Source organism: Pinus tabuliformis, chromosome 6 (assembly GCF_031772625.1).
Source record: "Pinus tabuliformis cultivar Carrire ecotype Pingquan chromosome 6, CPIR1, whole genome shotgun sequence".
Classification (NCBI taxonomy): domain Eukaryota; kingdom Viridiplantae; phylum Streptophyta; class Pinopsida; order Pinales; family Pinaceae; genus Pinus; species Pinus tabuliformis.
The window spans coordinates 1,980,851,161-1,980,875,932 of NC_142292.1; positions in this window are offsets into that span (position 1 = coordinate 1,980,851,161).

Sequence of the window (24,772 nt, forward strand, 5' to 3'; positions counted from 1 at the left end):
AGACAGCACCAAGACAAGATGTGAGACCCCTCAACCTCCACGACCCTCCTCGATAGCTAACCTTCAGGTGATGGGAATCATACAAAAAGAGTTGAGTCACTATTACACAACATTTTGTCACTGTCCCTGTACTCCCCGTTCCTTGATCTTGGAGGACCTCTATAGTGAACCCCGCATGCTTTGCCTTCATGAAGAAACTCCCATTGTGTCCCTCTTCATGAGCAGATAAATTCCCTTTTGCACCATTTCCCCTTAAACTTATATTTTTGCCCAGTTTACAAGACTGACGCTAATGGCCTTTGTCTCCCCCACACTGATGTGCAGAGATTAGCACTACTCCTCATGCCGACCGGAGCAACTGAGCTATGTTCCAGTCGCGTTGGTCATATTATGGATTTTTTTTTAAATTAGAGCTGAAGCTTCCAGCTCTAGAAGCTTCGTAACATAATTTTGGTAAATGGTTTGGCCGGATGGGGTCGAGGATGACAATTTGGGCTCCTTTCTCCTATAATGATGGCACTACCTGAAGGGATAAGACCTTCTCCCATGAGAAGAGGATCCATCTCCCATCCATTTTTCCTATATAAACCTCCCTTTTTCCCAAACACAAGCTAGTGTTAGTGTTAGTTAGAGTGTTGATATTAGGGTGCTTATGCTATTTTGTTTTGGAGTAGACAAGCAAGCTAATACTAGATGTAGCAATCTAGTTGTGTGAGGGAGAAGTGTGATTTGGTTTGGAGTAAAGCCTAAAGGGAAGAGCCTTAAAACTGTTGTTGCTTGAGGCCATCATGGAATGCTAGTAGAAGTGTGCGGGAACCTTGTCTTGTCAGAGGAAGACTGCAACGTCAAGATTAACGGTTGTAATCTCTCTTTGATATTAATATATGCAACTATTGAATGATTTCCTACATGTTTTGTAATATAACATATTCATGGCTTAATGTTTCTTGACTTGTTAAGTAGGTTGAATTGCAATTTGTCTATTATCATGTTTGTTGTCTATTGTTGTTTACTTGTTTCAGGTGCTTGAAGAAGGAAGCTAGAGATAGCTGGAGCGAGCAAGCAAGGACATCGTCAAGTAGGATAAGTGGACCAAGAGGTAGGCCCTCTTGATTGATTCTAACCTAAGGAAATCTTCCATAGAATGTATCTGTTGTGGATAGACCCATTATCGGGCTATAGGAATTTGTTCGTGTCCACACTTATAATTTTACTTCACCATAAATTGGCAATTCCATTGGGGATCCCAATCCTTTTGTTTGTCTTGGATTTCATTATTTCATGAGAACTTTTCCAGTTCCACGTTTTCCATTTGGTTTTGTTTCTTTTCTCCTGCTTACTAATTTGAGTCTAAAATTCATAGTAGTAGATCTGGTCCCTATTTCAATTTTTTTTATTTTTCCTTAGCTCCCTCGATCAGCATGCTTAATTCGCTGATAGTCGTGTCGACCAACACGAGTTGCTGAGCAACAGTCGTGTCAACCAGCCTCTAGCACTTGTTGTCAGTTAGGCAGTTGCGTCGATGCCTATAAGTGAAGATTAGGGCTTGACCCCAATCTTGACCAGTGTGTTCTACTCTTGTGGTTTTGACCCGTAAGCCTTTTGGATTATTTTCTCCCTGATTAGAAAGCTACTTTTCATTTGGTTTTGTTTGCTTGTTCGCTTATCATCTTTATACTTGATTGATTGAGTCATTGAGTGGCCAATGACACTAGGGCATCTAGTTGGTCGTCCATTCAGCAGTTTGTCAACTCACCAAGTCGGGTTGTAGGTGTGCTTACTCTTTGCATTTTGTTTTGGTCCTTTTTATGACTTTGACCTCTTTTTGCACAAGTTTGAAAAGTTTTTGTTTTCTTGCCTAAATGCTTATTTTCCGGCATGGATTACATTTCTCGTCTTGTGTTTGGTAAAGTCGGTGTTTCATTGATCTGAATGAACTTCTCTTTTCATGTTTTCATCTGCTTGGAGAGCTTATTGTCTCGAGAACTTTTTCACTAAAAGATTGTATGCGAAAAGTTTGTTTCGTTGTTTCATGAAAAAGTATGAAATTCTAGCTTGTTGCATCATTATGTTACGATAATTTGCATCATTTAAAAGACTAGAATTGCATCGGCATTTGAAAAAGGAAGAGAATTTTTTGTTTTTGAAAGGACTAATAGATAAGTGCTTGTCAGGAAATTAGGAATTGGAATGCATTTTTCATTAGTTTATTTTTTGAAAAAGTAAGGTAGTGAAAGATTATTTTGTTTTCAGTTGCTTGATTGTTTGCATTTGATTGAGTAGTTTCTACCCTCTCTAGTGTAGGCATTTCATTGAATTGAAAGGGTCTTGTCTCATCTAGTTGCATTTAAGGCTTTTCGAGTAGCATCGCTAAGACCTGAAAACTGAAACTTAACTCAAGATCAACTTTAAAATGAATTCAATTAACCTAAGGCGCATTTGACATTAACAATCATATCTAGAAGGTCTAGCCTAGAGACGTGTTCCGGCGTCTTTAAACCTATCAGCTGTCATTAGTTTCGACATTAGACAATGCTAATACAGATTTGTGCTCCCTGTACCGTCGATTATATAACGGGAGACCCCACTAGGCTGCAATCCTTTTATCCTTATGAAGTCAAGTCGGCTGCCTTACAAACGTGATACACCAAACACAACATTCGGGGAGATTGCCTGCTCGTACTTCTTGGTTCGCCAAGAGGTATTCTGCAATTCACGGTTGCCTGGTAATACTATTTACCTAGATCATCCAGAGCAGTCATTTGATCTTTTTGACTCATTAAACTTAAAATATCATTAGAGCACTTGTCCTTTCAAGCTCGTTTCCAATCGAAAGCGATAGAGTCATATTTTTTTCTTTCTCGACTCTTAAAAAATGAAAGAGCACCAGTCTTTTATGCGCCTTAATAATTGATTGCCCACGATCCAAAACAACCTGTTAGTCTTTTTGGAGACCAAATCGTGAGTTTCCTTAAAAGAACATTTTAAAGCCTTGAAGTTATTTATTCCTTCGACTAAGACAAGGTCATCATGGCTGAACTATCTGGTTCACCCAATTCCTCTTCCTCTCCTTCGTCTAAAAGATTGTTTGAGGAGCCGTTTTTTGAGTTACCAAAGTGACTTGAGGACCAAAATGTTGAACTCACAATTATTTTGAGTGTTCAACCATTGTCATCTTGTCCTCCACATACTTTCGATACTGGGTCATCTGCCGATCTTGGCCTGTAATCTTTGGAGAACATTGTTCGAACTCCAGAGAACTCGCCGACCACTGACGGTCAGCTTGGACTGGTTATCTACCCTCTGAACCCTTTGTTTGACCCTGTTGTGATATCACTGCAGCGTCCTTATAGTCTGTACGACCAGCTGGGTGTTCCTTTGGAACTATCCCCTCATACTTGTTCGGTCATTCGTCGTCGTTTGTTTTCAAACATGGAACCCAAAGGCGATGCTCCAGTCACATCTCTGGATGAGTCCGAAGTTTCTACTCCACACACTGTTGAAGGGGAAGAATTGCAATTTCATTTTCCTCCCGAGGGTTTCCCTTTTTGAGAAGGTATTCCCTCCAGTTTGCTACCCAACTATGTGTCTTTGCCGCAGTTGGTTTCAGGTACACGTAGTGCCTCATCATTTTACCATAATCCTGTATGGGTGTCAAGCGCTAAGCCTACGTCAGGTCCATTCGTTATGAACACGACTTCCCAACAGGTTGTTACTTTAGTCCCAGTGCAACCCACTATTCCGAATACTCTTGTATCATCAATCCCTGTTACCCGTCAGCCACAACCGACAGTTTCAAAGATAGTCACTGTCAGTTCCTCTGTCCCGCTAGTTAGTGGCCAGGTTGTGCCATCGCCTGGGGGGAAGAACCTGAATGTTTCTATGGTGTCAGGTGCCACTAATGTGAGCGGATCACAAGCTCACATGCTTGGTATAAACCAGCCTTTTTCTGGTATTATTTGTAACCCTGCTGATCCTAGTGGATCAAGCAATGTCCAATACTAACAGGTTCAGAATCCTGTTGATCCGTTTGGATCGAGCAATGTTCAGTATCAGCAGCCCTATGGGGCTCAAGTCCAATACCAAAATCTTTATGTTCCATATGGTTCTCAAGGAATGTTAATCAACCTTACACCCTCCAATCTAGGCAGTACATCCAGCCTAGCTATGGCCAAATTCAGTTCAGTAATTTCCTGAGCACTATTCAAGTGCCCTTGCAACAACAAGGACAACCTCTACAACAACAAGGGAAGCCTTTATTATCGCAAGGGCAACCTTTTTTGTAGCAAGGGCTCTCCACGCAACATCAAGGGCAAATTATCCCGCAACAAGGTCACCTGCAACAACCGCAAGGTCAATCCTTTCAACAGTTGCAACAAGTTGCGCAAAAACAGATGCAATATGCTCCGCACATCTCTCAACCCATGTCCTCGCAGAGCCAACCTCTGCAGCCCCAGGGACAAATTTTGTAACCGCAAGGTCAACCCTTGCAATAGAAAAACCAACCAGGGCAGCAACAACCCTTTTATACATATCAACAAGGTCAACCCTTGCAGGGGCAGGGTTAAGGTCAAGTCCTATAGCAACAGGCCCAAAATCCTCATGTCCTAGGTCAATAGGTTCAGAATCCTGTCGGCTAAGGGAATCAGGTAGAAAATCCCTATGTCTGAGGGTAACAAGTGTATCAACCTTATGCCCAAGGACTGCAGGTCCAGAATCCTCTTGTTTAGGGACAATAGGTTCATCAGCTGTATGTTCAAGGACAACAGGTCCCGTATACATATGTTCAAGGTCAACAGGCTCAACAGCCTTTTAACCCATACATTTCTTATCAACAACCTATGTCTGGACAGTTCCAAGGTATTCAAGGTCAAAATCCTCCCTATTGTCAAGGTAATCCGCAATGCGGGCAACCTTAAATGCCATATGGCCAAAATCCCCCACTATGGGGCCAAAATCCTTACCAACAGGGATGGGCTCCTCCCTATGGGCCCACTTATCGACCTCCCATGCCTTTTAACACTGAATTACCTTTCTTGGCTACACTCGAGTTTCCAAATGTATCATGCCTAACGAATGATCCGATCCTCCATTTGCCATACTGGCCTCTGGTGTCGTCCAAGATACCAAGTGATTACCTAAAGTTGGATGGAAAAGCTAAAGAAGATCCTCGGGCCCATGTGATGACATATCACCTTTGGTGCTCGTAGAACTCGTACGTGGACGATTCCATTCATCTTCATCTTTTCCAACGAACCCTCACAAGTGTTATAGTGAAATGGTACATCAAGCTACCTCAAAGTACTTACCATGACTTTAACTCTTTAGCCATGGCTTTCCTCCCGCATTTTCAGCTGCCAGTTCGATATGAAACTGACACCTATTTGCTCACATCACTTAAGCAAGATATTGTGAAACACATCTCTAATCACATCCATGAATGGAGATGTAGATGTCGCCTGATCAAATTCGAGTTTTCTGATCAGTTGTTCACTGAATGGTTTACCAAATCATTCGTAGCCCCAATTGCTCATGATATAGCTATGGGTGGATGCGTCACTGAAGAGTAGGCCATCGCTCATGCCCAGTACTTGGATCTAGTTTACTATAAGTCTGGAACTTTATACGAGTTATTAACCAATGCTCCACGGCCATCATCTGATCCCACAACATCAAAATCACTAGTTGTTCCTCCCGTCAATGGAGTTATTGGTTTAGTATCTTAGACCCCTACTAAAACTTCTTCCAAACAGAAGTCAGTCTCGAATGCTGTCCCTAATAGTTCATCTCAGAATCCACTTGGCCCTGGTAAAATCTTAGAGTTCCGCACTGTCCAGTCTACCACAGTGGACAAAAACTCGAAATGGAAAAAGAAAGGCAAACGAAAAGCTAAAGTTGATGCCCCGAAACGGGGTCCTCCCAAATCGTCTGCTGGCGAATCTTCGCAATGGAAACCTAAGTATCCTTGCCTCATTTACAAGGAATATCACTACACTAAGGATTGTCCTCGACGATCTGAAGTTAGTTGCTTGCTCAAAGGGACCCCTGTTGTCCTCAAAGAACCGTTTCTGTCTCAGCAGCCCAAAATGGTAGACCAACCCCAATCTGCTTCCTCTAGATCTCAAGTGTTCATGATGAGCATGCCTATTAATGTGGCTACCCAATCGAAAGACTATCAAACTCCAGCTTCGGCAGCTGGGAAAGAGAAAGAAGATGCACCTTCTTCTTCTACCCCAAGTTCTGGCCCTCTACATATTGAGTGCCCTAACCTTGATTTCGCTATACGACCACCCTCTCGAGGTGTACTGCAGAAATCCTCATATAATCCCAACGCCCGAGCTGCTCAGCACTACAATATTGTTGAGGATCTGGCTTAGGCGTCGTCAACCATGTCGACTCTTGAGGTACTCCAAAGCTGACCATCATAGCAGAAATCTTTGCTGTCAGCGATTAGGGGCATCGATCCCACCAATTCCAATTTGATATGTTTTGATCTAGAAAATCATGTTCCACAGCTTCCTCATCAGATTTCCTTTCTTATTCAGGTAATCATCAATGAAAAGACCATCCACTGAACTGTCATCGATGAAGGTACTTCCAGTTGCATCATGTTAACTGCATGTTGGAAGGCTATTGGTTCCCCTGCACTGAACTAGTCTCCGAACACTTTGGAAGCTTTCGATGGGTGTGATTCGTGACCATTTGGTGTCTTACCTAACCTTTCGATCACCCTCAAAGGCAAGACAGTGCAAGTCGAAGTAGAAATTGTTGACGCTAATCTCAATTATAATCTTCTACTCGGCTGAAGTTGGACTCATGCCATGCATACCGTGGCCTCCTCTTTATTTCGCTTGATTCGTTTTCCCCATTAAGGGAATATTGTCACTGTCGACCAGCTGTCTTTCTTTGCCTCTTCCTCCTCGGATGGCAATGTTTTGTACATCAAGCACTCTAGTGCTCCATATGAGAGTGTGGGGGCAAGTTTGTTCAAAGATTCTGTAATAATGGGAATTTTTCCACTCCCACCTCCTCATGTTGCCTTTGTCAACATGATGTCGGTCAAATCTGATCCCTGGGTCATACCTGCACCAGATCTTGTTGATACTTGGGGCGAGGTTATGCTACTTAGTCCCACCGAAGTCAATTACGTGGAAATTGTTTCGGCTTCGAACTCTGCATCCTCTAATTCTCATGTGTCGAAGACATCTTTTGATACATACTCTCAATCCCCTTGGCTTGGCACTTTGGAATCGCCTAATCCCTTAGCCGAGACCTTCCTTGCTAATGAAGGTATCATGGAAATCATGTCTCTCGTGGAACCACCATGCATCGATACTCATCAGCGCTCCTCGTTCCTGCCTCGCCTAGTGGTCATGTCTACCACCTCTTCTCCATTTCTGCCACTGATTTTTACTCATGAAGTATGGTTGAAAGGCAATCTGGGCAATATTACCCAAACAATGCCGATTGACATTTCTATCAAACCCGGTATCGTTGAACACATTCATATTGGGGTGTCTTATTCTCCAAATGAGATCAAGACATATACTTGTCTATTTCAAGAATTCTGTGATGTGTTTGCATGGTCTTACGAAGAAATTCTTGGCATTGATCCTAGCATTGTAGTGCACGAAATACCAACGTATCTGCACGCAAAGCCCGTTCGCCAACGGCTTCGCCCGATGCACCCTAGGAAGGCCGTTGTTATTAAGGCTGAAGTTGAAAATATTCTCAAGGCTGGGTTCATCTATCCCATCCCCCTTACAGACCGGGTGTCAAATATTGTCACGGTGACTAAAAAACAAGGCACGATCCGCGTTTGCGTGGATTATCGAGATATTAATCATGTCTATCCTAAAGACAACTATCTTACTCCCTTCATTGATCAAATCATTGATGAATGTGCCGAGAGAGAGATATTTTCCTTTATGGATGTTTTTTCTGGTTATAACCAGATTAATATCGCACCGACCGATCAAGAAAAGACAACCTTTATCTATCCATGGGGTACGTTCGCATACAAGAAGATCCCTTTTGGCCTTAAAAATGTTGGAGCCATGTTTCAACAGGAAATGTCCTATGCGTTTCATGATATTTGCAACATTGTCCAGCCTTACTTGGATGACCTTCCCACTCATTCTCGTAAGCTCCAAGATCACCCAGACCATCTTCGACAGATTTTTCTCCGCTGCAGACACTATAACATTCGGTTAAATCCGCACAAATGTGTTTTTTGCGTGGAATCAGGACGACTCCTCGGATTCATCATTTCCAAGGACGATATTCTCCTATATTCATTAAAACTCGAGGCCATTGTAAACTTACCCCCTCCATCCTCACTACACCAACTCTAGAGCCTACAAAGAAAGGTCAACTTTCTCTGTCATTTTATACCCAACTATGCTGGGTTGGCCACAGGATTTACTCAGTTTCTCAAATAAGGAATGCCCTTTGTATGGGACGAAGTGGCCCTAAAATCTTTTGACGATCTTAAGGCCATCCTCGTCAATGCTCCTCTATTGCACCCACTGGACTATTATCGAGATTACTTCCTTTACCTAGCCATGATCCCTAGCACCATTGCTACGGTCTTGGTCCAAGACGACGACGAAGATAACGAACATGTAATCTACTACCTTAGTCAAAATCTCCTCGACATTGAAATGCGTTATGCACATGTCGCGAAGTTGGCTTTGGCTACCATTTAGGTTGTTCAATGCTTTCGACACTATATCCTTTTACATACGACTACAATGATTTCTGAATGCAACCCTATGACCTATATCCTGACTTGTCAGTTGTAGGGGGGTAAGTATTGTAAATGGATTGTCATCCTGCAAGAATTCGATTTGGTATTCACTACAGCCAAATCTAAGAAGTCACTTGTTTTTGTCGAATTGATTTGTTCCCTTTCCTCCAAGGCTCTCCCTACTGGTGTAGATGAACAACTTCCAGATGAGACCCTTTCCTAATTAGTACCCTTGATCCATGGTATGGTGATATCATCGTGTATCTCCAAATGTCCACATTTCGGTCCGTGTTGACCAAGGATGATCACCGAAGGATTCGGCATCATTCCCAACCCTACCGTATTATTGGCGATACTTTATACTGTGTCAGTGTCGATTTAGTTCTTCATCGATGCCTTACGATCGAGGAAGCTAAAAGAGCTCTCAATGATTGCCACTTCGGGGCATGTGGTGGTCATATGTCTAGTTACGCTACAGCTCAAAAAATCCTTCGTGCTGGTTATTTCTGGCCGTCTATCTTCAAGGACTGCATTCTTGTTGTTCGTAAGTGCCACGAATGCCAAATTTACCAACAAGGTGCGCGCCCCACCTACTCACCTACACCCCGTCATTACCGTTGGTCCCTTTGCCAAATGGGGCATCGATTATATGACATGTAACCCTCGTTCGGCCGGGGGGCATGGCTATATTATCGTTGTTGTGGATTATTTCACCAAATGGGCCGAAGCGATGCCTACATATTCTGCAGATGGTAAGACGACGACTCAATTCCTTTTCAACCATGTTATTTCCAGGTTCAGCATACCCCAAGCCATTGTCACAGACCATGGCTCCCATTTTAGAGATTACATGATGGCTGAGCTGACATCTGCATTGGGCTTGCGCCACGATGGCTTGAACCCATATTACCCTCAGGCCAACGACCAAGTTGAAGCCATGAACAAGGTCTTGGTCAGAATACTTCAGTGTACTATTGGGATGCACAAGTCCAATTGGCATCTCATGCTCTTTTTAGCTTTGTGGGCCTACTGAACCTCAACCAAAGACATAATTGGTTTCACACCATTCTAGCTGGTCTATGGTATGGAAGCAACATTACCGATCAAATGCAAGATTCCTTCACTCAATTTAGTTGTTGAACTCCTCCCCGAAACGTCACCTCAAGAGGAATGCCTCTTATATTTAGAATGACTAGACGAGACTCGCTGTCTCGCTACCTTGGTCATCGAAGCACAAAAGAAACGGGTCAAATCCCATTTTGATCAGTCGGTCTCCCCTTGTGCATTCTCTAAGGGTGATTTGGTCTTATTATATGACCAAGATAATGATAAGCTGGGGGTAGGCAAGTTCGAACCTATGTGGCATGGGCCCTATATCGTGAAACGCGTTTTGCAAAAAGGAGTCTATGAGCTTATTGATACATCGGCGGCTCGCAGGCCTCATACATTTGTGGCACGCAGGCCTCAAAAAATATGTAAGTGTTGGACCTAGGAACTAATTAGTGTTGAGATTTTCTGTTTTGAGTCAAATAGGCAAAAATCTCTGAAGGATGACAACAATAGGGATTCAGTTCCTAGGTTAGCTCCAGGTTGTTAGGAGGGAGTTAATGCCTCCTATATTTGATGTGAGGGAGTTATGAGGCTGTTAGATTGTCTATGCTATATAACAGGCAACCATTCGGATGATTTGAAAAGAGAGAGTGTGAGGATTTCATGATGTAATCTCCTAATTTGATTAATAAATTCCTGATGCCTATGTTTGGTGGACGTAGCCCAGATTGGTTGGGTGAACCACGTTAAAAGTTGTCTCCTATGTGCATGATTGTTCTGTTGTGTTAATTTTGTGTTTATTTAATTTTTCTGTGCACCTGAACCAACAATTGGTATCAGAGCATGTTAGAGGTGCCTGGAGGAGCTGCCTGGAGGCGCTGCGCTGATCGATGTTGAAGGTGCTGGTGCTGAGAGGGCAGCGTGGTGGAGCTGGAGCGAGTGCGTGGAAGTATTGAAGAGCTGGTGCGTATCTGTTACTGCTGCGCGGAAGAGCCCTCAAGAAAGACTGCGTGCTGAATTACACGAATCTGCTGGCGTGTGAAGTCGGCTGTGGGAACTTGCATGACTGCTGAATACGGATAACCTATGTGCGTGGAGCGGTTGGTTGTGTGGAGAATTTTTTAAATAGCTTATGCGTAGAGCGATTCACCATTGCTGTGCGTGGATTGCTGTGTGGTGGATAGCTGATGCGTGGTTTACTGTGCTGGTGCGGACTGTGCTGGGCGTTCAGAAGGTGCGGACTGTAACACCTGCTGCCTGGAGGTTGATGTCAGGTTGCGGAAATCGCTACGGTATGTTAAATAATGCGGCCTGTTGTTTCCAAATTTTGCTGTCGGCCCGAATGTCAGTCATATGACTACTACGCGTTTTTTATTTTATTTTATTTTATTTTGTTAGTATACAACCCCTTGTTCCCCGTGCGTATACACCGTATGTCTAGCTGCGAAAATCAAATCAGCGCCCGTGGCATTTTTTGGTTACCTGCATAGTCGTTTCGTTTTTTTATTATTATATAACGGGGTTCCCTTTCCAGTAGACCGTCGAGTCTCTGTCCTCCCACAGTTAACACGACAACGCAGGGCGTGCGTTTAGTGGCCTCTCCTCGGTTTTTTGTCAGTGCCTATATCCTCTTACAGCAGTCTCAACCGTTGTCTGTCCCTTGCAACCTTCATAACCACGCTTTGATACAATGCAATGCCAGTTAGAGAATTCAAGTTCTATTGTGTATACCATTCTCCATTGATTTAAAACGCATTCTATACGATAGCTCCATTGATTTAAAACGCATGTGGTGGAGTACATATGATGGTAAAACTCATGTGGTGGAGTACTCATGTGGTGGAGTACGTATGATGGTAAAACTCATGTGGTGGAGTACTCATGTGGTGGAGTACGTATGATGGTAAAACACATGTGGTGGAGTACATATGATGGTAAAACGCATGTGGTGGAGTACGTAATTATGTTTTTTAAACAAAAAGGAGTTATAAGGGTTATGTAATATGGTTTTTCAAAAAATTAAAAGGCTTTAAAAGTGTATGCATTTTTTGTGGAGTGGAATTTGCACAAATAACCTGAAAGTGTTTCTTTGTTTTTAAAAAAAATAAAATAAAGAAAAGTAAAATAAGTGCAAAGGGCAGTTGTTTTTTGTAAAGGCATAGGAAATTTTTTGTGTAAAAACAAAGGCATAAGCAATTTTTAAATTGCTGGTTGGATATTTGGAGATTACTGTGTTTTTTTGCTTATATCAAATGGCGAAAACTCAAAGAGCCCGTTTTGAAATTGAGTTTGACGATGTTGTTGGAGCCTTGTTGGCTGAGGAGACGAGGAAGAGGTCGAATGCATACACCTCTACATCAGAGGTAATGATGGCCAGAGGTCACTCACGAGAGAGACACTCCGGGGGAAAGCATAGCGACTCTCGTTCAAAATCCAGAGGAAAGAAGCCAAAGGTGAAGTGCTGGCATTGTGGCAAGGCTGGACATCTGAAAAAGGATTGCTGGAAGCGAAAGCAGGCTGCTAAAGAAGGCTCTTCGACAGAAAAGAAGGAAGCCAACACCACAGATACAGGTTCAGTATCTGGTTCAGGTATGAGTGATGAAGTATTGTCAGTTAATATGTCAAAACATGATCAACATTGGTTGTTAGATTCCCGGGTATCTAACCACATGTGTATACATAAATATTGGTTTAAAACATATAAATCAATTGATGATGGTTTTGTGTACATGGGTAATGATGTAACATGTAATATTGTTGGGATTGGAAGCATACAATTACAAATGTTTGATGGCACAACCAAAATATTAACTGATGTGAGGCATGTACCAGATTTAAGGAAAAATTTGATTTCATTAGGAGCACTTGATTCAAATGGATATAAAACTGTAATTCAAGGTGGAGTTATGAAAATCTATAAAGGTATTTTACTAGTGATGAAAGCTAAGAAAGTAGGAAATCTATTTCAGTTAGAAGGTAGAACTGGGTCAGATCATGTGTCTGTGTCTGAACATGACAGTAGTTACATTTACTTATGGAATCAAAGATTGGGGCATATGAGTGAAAGAGGATTGAAAATTTTGGCTGACCGAAAGTTACTTCCTAATCTAAGATCTGGAAAATTGGATTTCTGTAAACATTGTCTGTTTGGTAAACAAAGTAAACAAAAGTTTAAAACAGGCAAACATACTAGTAAAGGCATACTTGATTATATCCATTCAGTTGTTTGGGGACCAGCCCCTACAGCGTCATATGGTGGCTCATCTTATTTTGTATCATTCATTGATGACTTTTCTCGAAAAGTATGGGTCTACATGTTGAAAAAGAAGTCTGATGTTTTTACAGTTTTCAAGCAGTTTAGAGCATTGGTAGAAAACAGCACTGGTAGAACTATAAAATGTTTAAGAACTGACAATGGTGGTGAGTTTTCCTCCAAGGAGTTTGATAGCTATTGCAAGGATGCAGGGATTGAGAGACATAAAACCACGGTTTATACTCCTCAGCAGAATGGAGTTGCTGAATGCATGAACATGACTCTTCTAGAGAGAGCAAGGTGTATGCTAAGTAACGCCGAGTTGCCGAAGGAGTTGTGGACGGAAGCATTGGCAACTGCTTGTTATGTGATAAACCGATCTCCATCAATGGCATTAGATTGCAAGGTTCCGCAAGAGGTATGGACAGGACACCCTTGTGACTATTCTAAACTCAGAGTGTTTGGTTGTGATGCATATGCTCTAGTGCCTAAACATCAGCGAACTAAATTAGATCCAAAGTCTAAAAGGTATATCTTTGTTGGGTATGGTGATGGAACAAAGGGATTTAGATTGTGGGATCCTACTACCCGCAAAATCATTATCAACAGAGATGTAAGGTTTAATGAATCCTCTCTTGTACAGTTAGATGTAGATAGAAGATTGAAACAGGATGATGTATCTGATTTCCAGCATATTCAGTTTGACAGCATTTCTAATGATAGTGATAACAACCATAGTTCAGATTCTAGTCATGAACAGGTTTCAGAATCAGATTATGAACAGGGTTCAGATGGAGGACATGAACAGGTCTCAGATGGCGATCATGAAGAAATTCCTTCAGTTGATAGACAGCCAGTTGTGGAAGCACCAGAAACATTCTTAAGGAGATCTACAAGGATCAAACGCCGTCCGAGAAGGTATGATGATTCAGTTGCTTTGATCGCTAATGATGATGAACCTTTGTGTTATCAGGAAGCTGTAGAAGGTTCAAATAGCGACAAATGGAAAGCAGCCATGAAGGAAGAAATGATGGCCTTAGGTAAGAATGGCACGTGGGATCTGGTTGAACTTCCCAAAGGCAGGAAAACTGTGGGATGCAAGTGGGTATTCAAGCTGAACCGGGGTGTGAATGATACGGAAGACAGGTACAAAGCTCGGCTGGTTGCAAAAGGGTGTTCTCAGAAAGCTGGCATAGACTTTCATGAGATATTTTCACCAGTGGTTAAAATTGTTTCAATTAGAATTGTGTTAGCATTAGTGGCTTTGTTTGATTTGGAGTTGCAGCAGTTAGATGTTAAAACTGCATTTCTACATGGTGATTTAGATGAGGAAATATATATGGAACAACCGGAAGGGTTTGTTCAGCATCGCAATGCGAAATTTGTCTGCAGGCTCAAGAAGTCATTATATGGCCTGAAGCAGTCGCCTCGATAGTGGTATAAGAAGTTTGATTCTTTCATGTTGAGTCAGAAATATGTAAGAAGTGAATATGATCATTGTGTTTATTTTAAGCAGTTAAATAATGGCATGTTCATTATCTTAGTGTTGTATGTTGATGATATGCTTTTAGCAAGCAAAAGCATTGAAGAAATCAACAGGTTGAAGACTCAGATGGCAAGGACGTTTGATATGAAAGATCTAGGAGCCGCAAGACAGATTTTGGGCATTGAGATTTTCAGAGACATGGGTAATGGTAAGCTGTGGCTATCACAACAGAAGAATGTTGAGAAAATACTTTTGAGGTTTGGTATGAACAATGTGAAGCCTGTGTCGATCCCTTTAGCTTCCCATTTTAAGCTTTCTTCGGGTTTATGTCCTAATACCGATGAAGAAAAGGATTATATGTCTCGAATTCCTTATGCCAATGTAGTAGGATGTTTGATGTATGCGATGATGTGTACGCGACCAGATATTTCTCATGCTGTTGGGGTTGTCAGCAGGTACATGGAAAATCCGGGTAAAGAACACTGGTCAGCAGTGAAATGGGTGCTTCGGTACTTGAGAGGCACAAGTAGTTATTGTATTTCTTACAATAAGAGTAGTGAATATGTTTGCGGATATGTTGATTCCGATTTTGCAGGTGACTTGGATAAGAGAAGATCAACTTCAGGGTACGTCTTTACTCTTGCAGGTGGAGCTATAAGCTGGATGTCAAAGCTACAGAACATTGTTGCTTTGTCTACTACTGAAGCAGAATACATTGCTGCTTCTCATGCTTGCAAAGAGGCGGTTTGGTTGAAAGGTTTGCTTGGTGAGTTTGGTAGGTTACAGGATAACATCAGGTTACTTTGTGACAGTCAAAGTGCAATACATTTGGCTAAGAATCCGGCCTATCATAGTAAGTCAAAGCATATTCCAATCAAATATCATTTTGTAAGACAGGTTATCACTAAAAGGGGAGTTTCTCTTGAAAAGGTGCATACAAAGGAGAACTGTGCAGACATGTTCACGAAACCAGTTTTGTTGGAGAAGCTACGCTGGTGTTTGGCTTCTCTTGGCTTAAAGAAAAGATAAAATAATAATAACAGGGCATTAGGCGAATTGTTGTCAAGGTGGAGATTGTTGAGATTTTCTGTTTGAGTCAAATAGGCAAAAATCTCTGAAGGATGACAACAATAGGGATTCAGTTCCTAGGTTAGCTCCGGGTTGTTAGGAGGGAGTTAATGCATCCTATATTTGATGTGAGGGAGTTATGAGGCTATTAGATTGTCTATGCTATATAACAGGCAACCATTCGGATGATTTGAAAAGAGAGAGTGTGAGGATTTCATGATGTAATCTCCTAATTTGATTAATAAATTCCTGATGCCTATGTTTGGTGGACGTAGCCCAGATTGGTTGGGTGAACCACGTTAAAAGTTGTCTCCTATGTGCTTGATTGTTCTGCTGTGTTAATTCTGTGTTTATTTAATTTTTCTGTGCACCTGAACCAACAATTAGCATAGTGATCATGGTAGCACGAGACGTTTTGTGTAACACAAGTCAGTGACTGGCAGATTTGATCTGAGACTCCCACCGTGTGTCTCTGGTACTGACGGGGAATGTCTCCTACCCGAGCATACTCCAGGATACCACGAGTTAACCCCTCAAGGTTCCTCACGATCTCCTCCTCGTTGTCACTCCCTTCCTGATAAGGGGTGACAACATCGATAGGGTGGGGGATGCGCTTGGCTATCAGGGACATCCCAGCTGGCTGCTTTAGTCCAATGTCTACATTAACAAGAGAAATGTTATAAGCACATATATACCAAAAACAATTAAAAAATCTCAAAATTAAAATTTTGATTTTTTACCTTCATCATCGAAGTCCTCTCCATCTGGTAAGGGCATGTATGGATCTCCACGGAAATCAGTGCCGCTATATGGCTAGTCCTCCATGACGATTTTCTGTCGTCATAGCCATGAAAAGAATGCAGGTCGGTATGACATATGCTGACCCCCAGTGATCCTGGGCATCAAACAGCTCCAGCGGGCCATCCGTGGATCACGTGGCATAGGAGGATCTACCTTAGTCAGCTGATACTGGAACAGTGGTACTCATTCCAAGAAGAAGGTCACAAGTACAGATCTGAAGCAAAATTGCTTTAGATTCCCTGCCTTGGCTTTGGACAACTAGCACTTGATGTTCATCTTCATGGCCTATGTCCAGTTGAAGATCGTAGGAGCTGTGAAGTCAATAGCATAAAGGAATTTTGACTTGTTAGTCTCATGTTCTGCCTGGGACCCCGCCACTCTGTTGATAGTCAACAGAAGCACCATCAGTGTTAGATCTTGCACACTGGAAATCTCTATTTTCCCACTCTTGGATTTTAGGGCCTCAGGGCAGTGTTCAGCAAGCAAGGAAGATATGCTTGCACTAATCAAACATCACCCATACAAGTTCACTGGTTCCCCTCTGTGGGACAGTCCAGTGATGAAGTATATATCTGAAGTTTCCAACTCCAGCTCCTGGTCGCCAATGACAAAAATCTCCCGATTAATGTCCCAAAGACTAATCAAGTATCGAAGCAACTCGGGTTGGGCCCGCATCCCTGGCATAAGAAAGAATTTGCGGAGCCTGCAAGCCCTCAAAGCCTCCAGGCATTTTGGGTCATTCATTGCTTGGGTGTCAACATCTTCATGTTCCCGTTCTTTCCAATCCACCATTTTCAACAATTCTCTCTTGCAAAAGCCATTAATTTGAGTCAATAATCATCCTTGGCACATAAAATTCAATTTTAAATGCTCAGTTTTTGAGAAAATAGGGTTTTGTCCTATCCACGGTGCTGACGCACCTGTTTTAAAAATAGTTGCACCGATCAACGTGGATGGCTTTGTTAATCACCCTGGGCCAGCACGATTCCGTGCCCGGAAATCACGTCGACTGAGGGCGAAAAAGATTTTCAAAAACCTCCTTAAAAATCTAAAAAAGTGGCTAAAAGCATAAATAAAGAGCATGAAAATGGAGCTCGGGGCTTCGACTGTTACCTGGAACTAGTGGCTCGTCGATTGACCTCCCGGATCTCCCGCAATCTGCTCCAGAACAATTAGGACAAAAGTGAGTAAAAAGTATTCACATCAAAGGTAAAATGGTAAATGGTAAAAATATATTTACTTTTCCCCTTTTTATTCATTTTTCATGAAAATATCAAATTTTGTAAATATTTTGACCTATTTTCCCTCAAGGACTCGATAATACACTTTACCTTACTTATGCAGTGACAGGTGATGGATGTTCAACGATGATGATGAGTCATGTTTAAGCTCTTTTCTCGACTCGTTAAACTCACATGAAAAGATTGCTGAGTATTTTTTCCCCTTTTGACTCGTTAAAGAGAAAAAAGATGGGGGGTCCGCTTTCAACTCTTTTCCGACCCTTTAAAAGCAAAAAGATGGTCGAGCCCTTGTCGTTTCGAACTCGTTAATGGATGCGAAACGTCGTGTGCCCAGTATAAGTTTACCCCTTTTTTCGGGCTGGGAAGCACTATTTACAAAAAAGGTACTCCTTAAATGAAATGGTCAAGCGGTTCTCTCAAGTATTGTTTTCTACCTTTTCAGGCTCGAGAGACACAAATGTACGAAAAGGGACCATGTGGAGTTTTCTTTTACGTGTCTTTTTCAAACTCTCTAAACATGAAAAAGACACTGAGTTACACCTTTGTCGGACTTGTTAAACTATTAAACGACATCGAATTCGTCACCATGACGAACATGAGCTTCTCCTTCCTAGGGATTATTAAACTTACTAGGTCGGATTCGTCTAAAGGATGAACTTACAATGCATGTAGATGCTATCCCCCTTAAGCTTGCGATTAAAAAATAATTGGGGTGCCTGCCAGAAATGGTGGGGGAAAATTTGGAAATCTATCAGTCGTGTCGGCAGCTCACTCTTGAACATGAAACTCTTTGTTTCATGTCAGGTTGGAATATCCTCCTTTGTATCGTTGACCTTCTCCCATGAGAAGAGGATCCATCTCCCATCCATTTTTCCTCCCTTCTTCCCAAGCACAAGCTAGTGTTAGTGTTAGTTAGAATGTTGATATTAGGGTGCTTATGCTATTTTGGTTTGGAGTAGAAAAGAAACCTATTACTAGTTGTAGCTATCTAGTTGTGTGAGGGAGAAGTGTGATTTGGTTTGGAGTGAAGCCTAAAGGGAAGAGCCTTAAAACTATTGTTGCTTGAGGCCATCATGGAATGTTAGCAGAAGTGTGTGGGAACCTTGTCCTGTCAGAGGAAGACTGCAATGTCAAGACGAATGGTTGTAATCTCTCTTTGATATTAATATATGAAACTATCGATTGATTTCCTACATGTTTTTTAATATTGCATATTCATGGCTTAATGTTTCTTGACTTGTTAAGTAGGTTGAATTGCAATTTGTCTATTATCATTTTTGTTGTTTGTTGTTGTTTACTTGTTTCAGGTGCTTGAAGAAGGAATCGAGAGATAGCTGGAGTGAACAAGCGAGGACATCATCAAGTAGGATAAGCGAACCAAGAGGTAGGCCCTCTTAATTGATTCTAACCTAAGGAAATCTTCCATAGAATGTATCTGTTGTGGCTAGACCCATTATCGGGCTAGAGGAATTCGTTCGTGTCTGCACTTATAATTTTACTTCACCATGGTCACCATGACACTCCAGTTGAGAAAAGAGAGTGACACCAAATCAATTACATGAGATAAAAAATTGCATTCAAATGGAGAAGATGAACAAAAATTGAAAGAGGATATCACCTCATGAGAGAAATGAGTCAATCTACCTTCTGTGCCTTAAGATAGGATTAAAAAACAACAACAGATTCTCCTTCCACTTATTGGAACTGAATTGACTGCAAGTGAGTCAATTAAATTGACAATTACCATAACGACTACTCCATATTGAATTACCACTTATGAAAATCATATCCAAAGGCTAAGGGAAAGAGTGTTCAATTTGTTGTTGGAGATACACAAGGGTGGCAAAAAACTCATCTTGAATTATTTTCTCTTTTCTGCTTCTTTCACAATGTCTTATATTCTCACGCCCTACTCTGCTTGGGGATATCTCACTACATATTGAATTTCTCCATTCTTTGCTTGGAGATCGATCAGTGATAGAAAATATAACAATAGAAACTCTTCCTCATGACCACCCACCCCACATGCTTTGTGTTATCGATCTCACCACCACGTCATCCCCTCATTTGCCCACTTGATGGTGGTTGTATTGTCATTCAATTCAATTGTCGCACTTGTATGTGGGTTGCCACATCCCCTGACTTATTAGTAGTAACACCATTAATATTAGTAACTATGTTACATTAATAGTAACTTTAATTATAACATATATACACTAATAATATCATTATATAATATATTATTGTATCTAACAAATCGTCTTATTACAATATTATAATGTTATTGTTGATATTTTTATTTAATGTTGTTATTGTTGTTGCTATTATTATTATTATTATTAACATTAATAATAATTGATCCGTAAATTGTCATGGATATTCTAGTGGACAATTCCTCACAACAAATCTGATAAATTATACTTTAAAATCTGAAATCTACACTATGAGGGTTTACTTGTCTTTAGATTTTTGGATTTGTAAATTATTGTTGATTTTGTATGTATGCAAATTATAATTACATAGAAAATAGAGAATAACATAATAAAAACTCACAAATGACAATTTGACACAAGATATAACCTAGAAACCATTTCAGGTGAAAACCCAACTGGAAGGTGAGGTTGCTATGCTCTCTTTCTCTTAATAGAAAATGGTTGTGAGTACAAAGAAGTAAGGCATGTGTCCCGTGGGCTACTACAGTGCATAAATCCTCTCTTGTCATCTCTCCTTTTCTCTCTTGGCTCTTCTTCTCGCCTATGGAACAAATGCACTAAAAAATAATTGAACCCATTTTCCTCCTAGTGGCTCGGTTATAACATAGCTCGATAGCCTACTAGCAGTTACGTTTGACTCCATCAAAGCTCGATAGCTTACTAGCAGTTAGGTTTAACTCCCTCAACTATTAACCAAAGTTATAATATGGACTCTTCTAGATTTTTCTTCATCATGATCATGTGGATGACGTGGAATTCTTTTTCATAAATAATGGGGGCTGATGTGGCATCCTCTCAAATTATGGTGGCGAAAACAGGAAGGCCAACTTATGAGTGGCATAAATTTTGTGTACGAACTCCAATTAAGGTGATTATTGTATCGTTGGAAAGGTATCTATGTGTATAATAGGAAAAGTGGTGTCATGCGGAAGGAACAAATTTTTACCCCCAAAAAATGTCGTTTTATGCCTCAAAATGCTTCTAGAAGGTTTTAGTCCCAAATTTTCCAAACTGCGTCCCACCGGTCAAAATGGTCCTGCGAGTTGATTCCTCCACTTTTTTAACTCTAAAAGCATTGTTATGAATGAAAAATAATATAATGATCCAATCTAGATCACACCTCCCAAATTTGTGAGGCTTTTGGTCCCAAAAGCTTCTATTGAATGAGATGAAGAAATTTTTCCTTCACCTTTTCTCTGGTGTACCATTTAGCGTAGCTAGGAAGTTTTCCTTTCAACCCAATTTGATAAATGTCATGTTGCCCAAGTCTTGTAGTTATTGACCTTTTCTAAAAAACTATATCTTTTGTCAACCCTTCCTAAGCATCTGGTGCTAAATCCTCTACAGAAGGTAGGAAGGCTCATATAGCTTTAGATTCTCCACATTCATAACTAAGTAAATGCACATGTAAGGGGGTAGATTGAGTTTATAGGTGTTATATCCCACCTTTTATAGTGTCTCAAACGGACCATATTATAGAGCCTTGATTTTCTTACCAAGACCATGTAACCTCGCCTTATTCAATTGTACCATACTCTATCTCCCACCTTGAAAAACTTCTTTGTTATGTGTTGATCATGCTTGGCCTTATATTTTTCCTATGACTTATGTAGTGCTTCCTATACATGTATATGAATTTTCCTGACCTTTTCTACAAAATTTCCAACCCTCAAGGCATCCCCTTTAAGATCCTCCCTAACTATTCCTTGTTGACCATGTTAGAGTCGGTCTAGTAGCCCTCCATCGGTGATCAAAGCTCTTTCCATTTCATTAGTAGGTGTCTCATCAGTGTCATCTTATTGCATTCCATTAGGCATGCTATAACCCTGATGGAGGAGCTTGTGTCTTTATGTTCCCCTCTTGGCACTGCTGGTTCAAGTTGTTTCAGTCAATAAACTCTTTCAAGGTTACTTGTCTTGTCCTGAGGTCAAAAGTCCTAGGTTTAGGGTTTAGGTCCAATTTGTCTTTAAGGTCATGTCTTTAAAAGTCAATAAATGCCCAGCAGGCCAGAGGGATGACTATCTTTCTCCAAAAGATTTCATCTTGTACAACTAATTTTTACCTTGGATTTAAAAACCCTGTTTTTAAAGACAAGGTCATTTTCTCATTTTTGTAAAAAGTTGTAAAAATTCAAAATTCTTCGAAAGTCAGCATGCAGCCCTGGTCCCCTTTTCCAAGATTCCTCAGAAGCTATCCCTGCAAAAATTTTCAAGAAAAAAGCATCAGTTCAATCAATTTCGGGACAAAAGGAAACCATAAAGTCAGCAACATTTAAATTTTGAAAAAGTTTCAAGTTAGAAACATTAGAAAGAGGGTTTGAGGGGAAATTAAATTTAAATCAAGCCTATAAAGCCCCTTTCTCCCTCCATTTGATCATCATTTGCCTCAAAGCAATAATGAAGAGCGATTTGGAGAGAAATTGAGTGAAATTGTAGACAGAGCCCGCGCGCGACCTGTCAAGACCTGTGCGCGACGTGTCAGGGGGGTCTTACCAGTTGGGAAAATACACTGGCGCGACGTGTTGGGCGCGCGCGACCTGTCAAGACCTGCGCGCGACCTGTTGGGAATTCATCCACAAAAAATCACCTGTAAACTCCCAAACGACCCCAAACTTCTTCAAGGTTGCAGGTAGGCCTCTGATCATCAAAGTATTTTGCTTGATAAAGAAAAATGAGCATGGGAAATGTGTTTTAATGCCATCAAGTTGAAATGAGAAGTTCATGTATATTTGCTTAAAAAATGTCAAAGTGCAAGTAGAGATAGGGTTTTGTTTTGCTGCTCTCAAGGTCATTCCTTTCCCTCCCATTTTTTCCCCCACATTCCAACCATCTCCCTTATCATTTTTACCTAATCTCCCTACTAAAAAATATTAAAGGCCCAAAACCCTACCCATATCCCTAAAATCCAATAATATAACCTTAAACCTTACTTCCCATAAAACCCTTGCAAATTATAATGGTATGATGTTGTATATGTCATGATTCCTTCCCTTAATTCCCTTTTTCATGTATTTTCCCTAATTCCCCTTAAAAATCTCCCTTCCCTAACATCTCCCTTGTGTTATTTGTCCCCTTGAAGCAGCATTTCAAACAGTGAAAACAACAGGTCATTTGAGCAGAAGCAGCAGTACATTTCAGCCACTTTGCTCTTGAAACCATGTCAGAAACCGAAACCGACTATGAGCAAAGTGATGACCGTGAGTCAACACCAGAGGTTGAGGTACAAAGGAGGCCTCACAGGGGAGGTAAGAGTGGTCACCATGTGAGAGAGGATCCCACCTCTTTGACCTATTTTCAGGCTTGTCCACTTGCAGTCACATGTTTCCGCCACCTCTCATGTTATGAATTTGGCTAGAGGATTTCTCAAATTCAGCACCATAGGGAATTGGTCCCCTTGTTTGTTTTGCATCTGCATGATGGGCATGTAAATCTTGCAGGGGTGGATTTTATATTGTCACCTGAAATTATTGCTCAAGCAACATGGATGCCCAATGTGGGAGAAGAGTGGAACAAGCGCAAACTGTTGGACAGATTTCAGTATGAGCCCTACATTAAACCTGCCTACATGAGGTACATGACTGGTATGTTTCCCTTCAGATTTTTGAGGGATGAGTATGCTCCCTTGATGAGGCTCATCATGTGCTATTTCACCTGTGAGAGCAGATTTTCATATTTGTATTCGTACCATATTCGCTTGTTGATTCATTTCACACGGGTACGGATGATGAACATACCATTTTTCATGTGCCAGAATATTGAGAAGATGGTGCCCTTGGTGCAGAGAAGGAGCCTAGCACAGCAACACAGGAGCATCTATCATTATGGTGTGATCCAGCTTGTGGTCATACATTAGTTGGCTCAGCAGGGTATCCCATGGGAGGATTTTATCTCGAGATTTTTTCACAGCACCAGCATCATAACCCCCTGAGGTTGTTCATGAGGAGGGAGGGCCTTCACAGCAGCATGATATTCCTGAGACCAGACATGTCAGCTCTCCTCCATGGGTCACATATCAGAGAGGCCACAGGGCCTTATTTGCATCAGCTCGGCGAGTATTTTCTCCACACCAGGTGGAAGGGGTCTCGCCATCTTCATCAGCACCACGAGTGTTATCTCCACATCAGGTGGAAGGGGCCTCGTTTCCGACAGCAGCACAGGTATCAGAGAGGGGCAAGCAGCCCATGATTGAGGAGGGATTGTCAGGTGATCCCGATATTGACATCATTGATCTTGACATCCGTTCTCCTAGCCCGGAGCTTGAGGAGATCATTCAGCAAAAGGAGGCTGAAAATTGCTTGTTGCAAGAAAAATTAGAGATGGCACATTGGACGATCACCTACTTAGAGCAGCGCAACAAGCAACTTGAAGAGGAGCACACTCTTGATGAGTTGCGGAGGATCCATGAAGACCGCAACTTGGTGCGCAAGAGACCCGGTGATTTGGTACCCGTTGAGCGAGAGGCTATGCTTCTCCGGGTCAATGCTCATTTGGAGAGGCTGCTGGCCAAGGCCAACAAAGATAAGGACCTGCTCCGGAACATGAAAAACCACTATTGGGCCCGAATGCACGTATGCAAGGCAAGAATGAAGGTGATCCAAGGGCGGTTGGCCAAAGCACTAAAACGAAGAAAAAGGCCTGATCCCCTCCAGATCTTAGCTGAGGCTTCCTTGAAGGAGCATGATACTAAATGACTTAACTCTAGCACAAATTTCAAAAAAATTTGAGCATTTTGGGTCACTTGTGAATTTTTGGGCAAAAAACAGGTTTTCTCCACCAACACGTCGCGCGCCGCGCGCGACCTATTCGATGGGCAACTCCATTTTGGGAAAACTCAGCATTTTTGGATTTGTCATGCAAAGATACACCTGTTTAGCAATTACCAAGAGATTTCATCAAATTTTGAGCCTCCAGA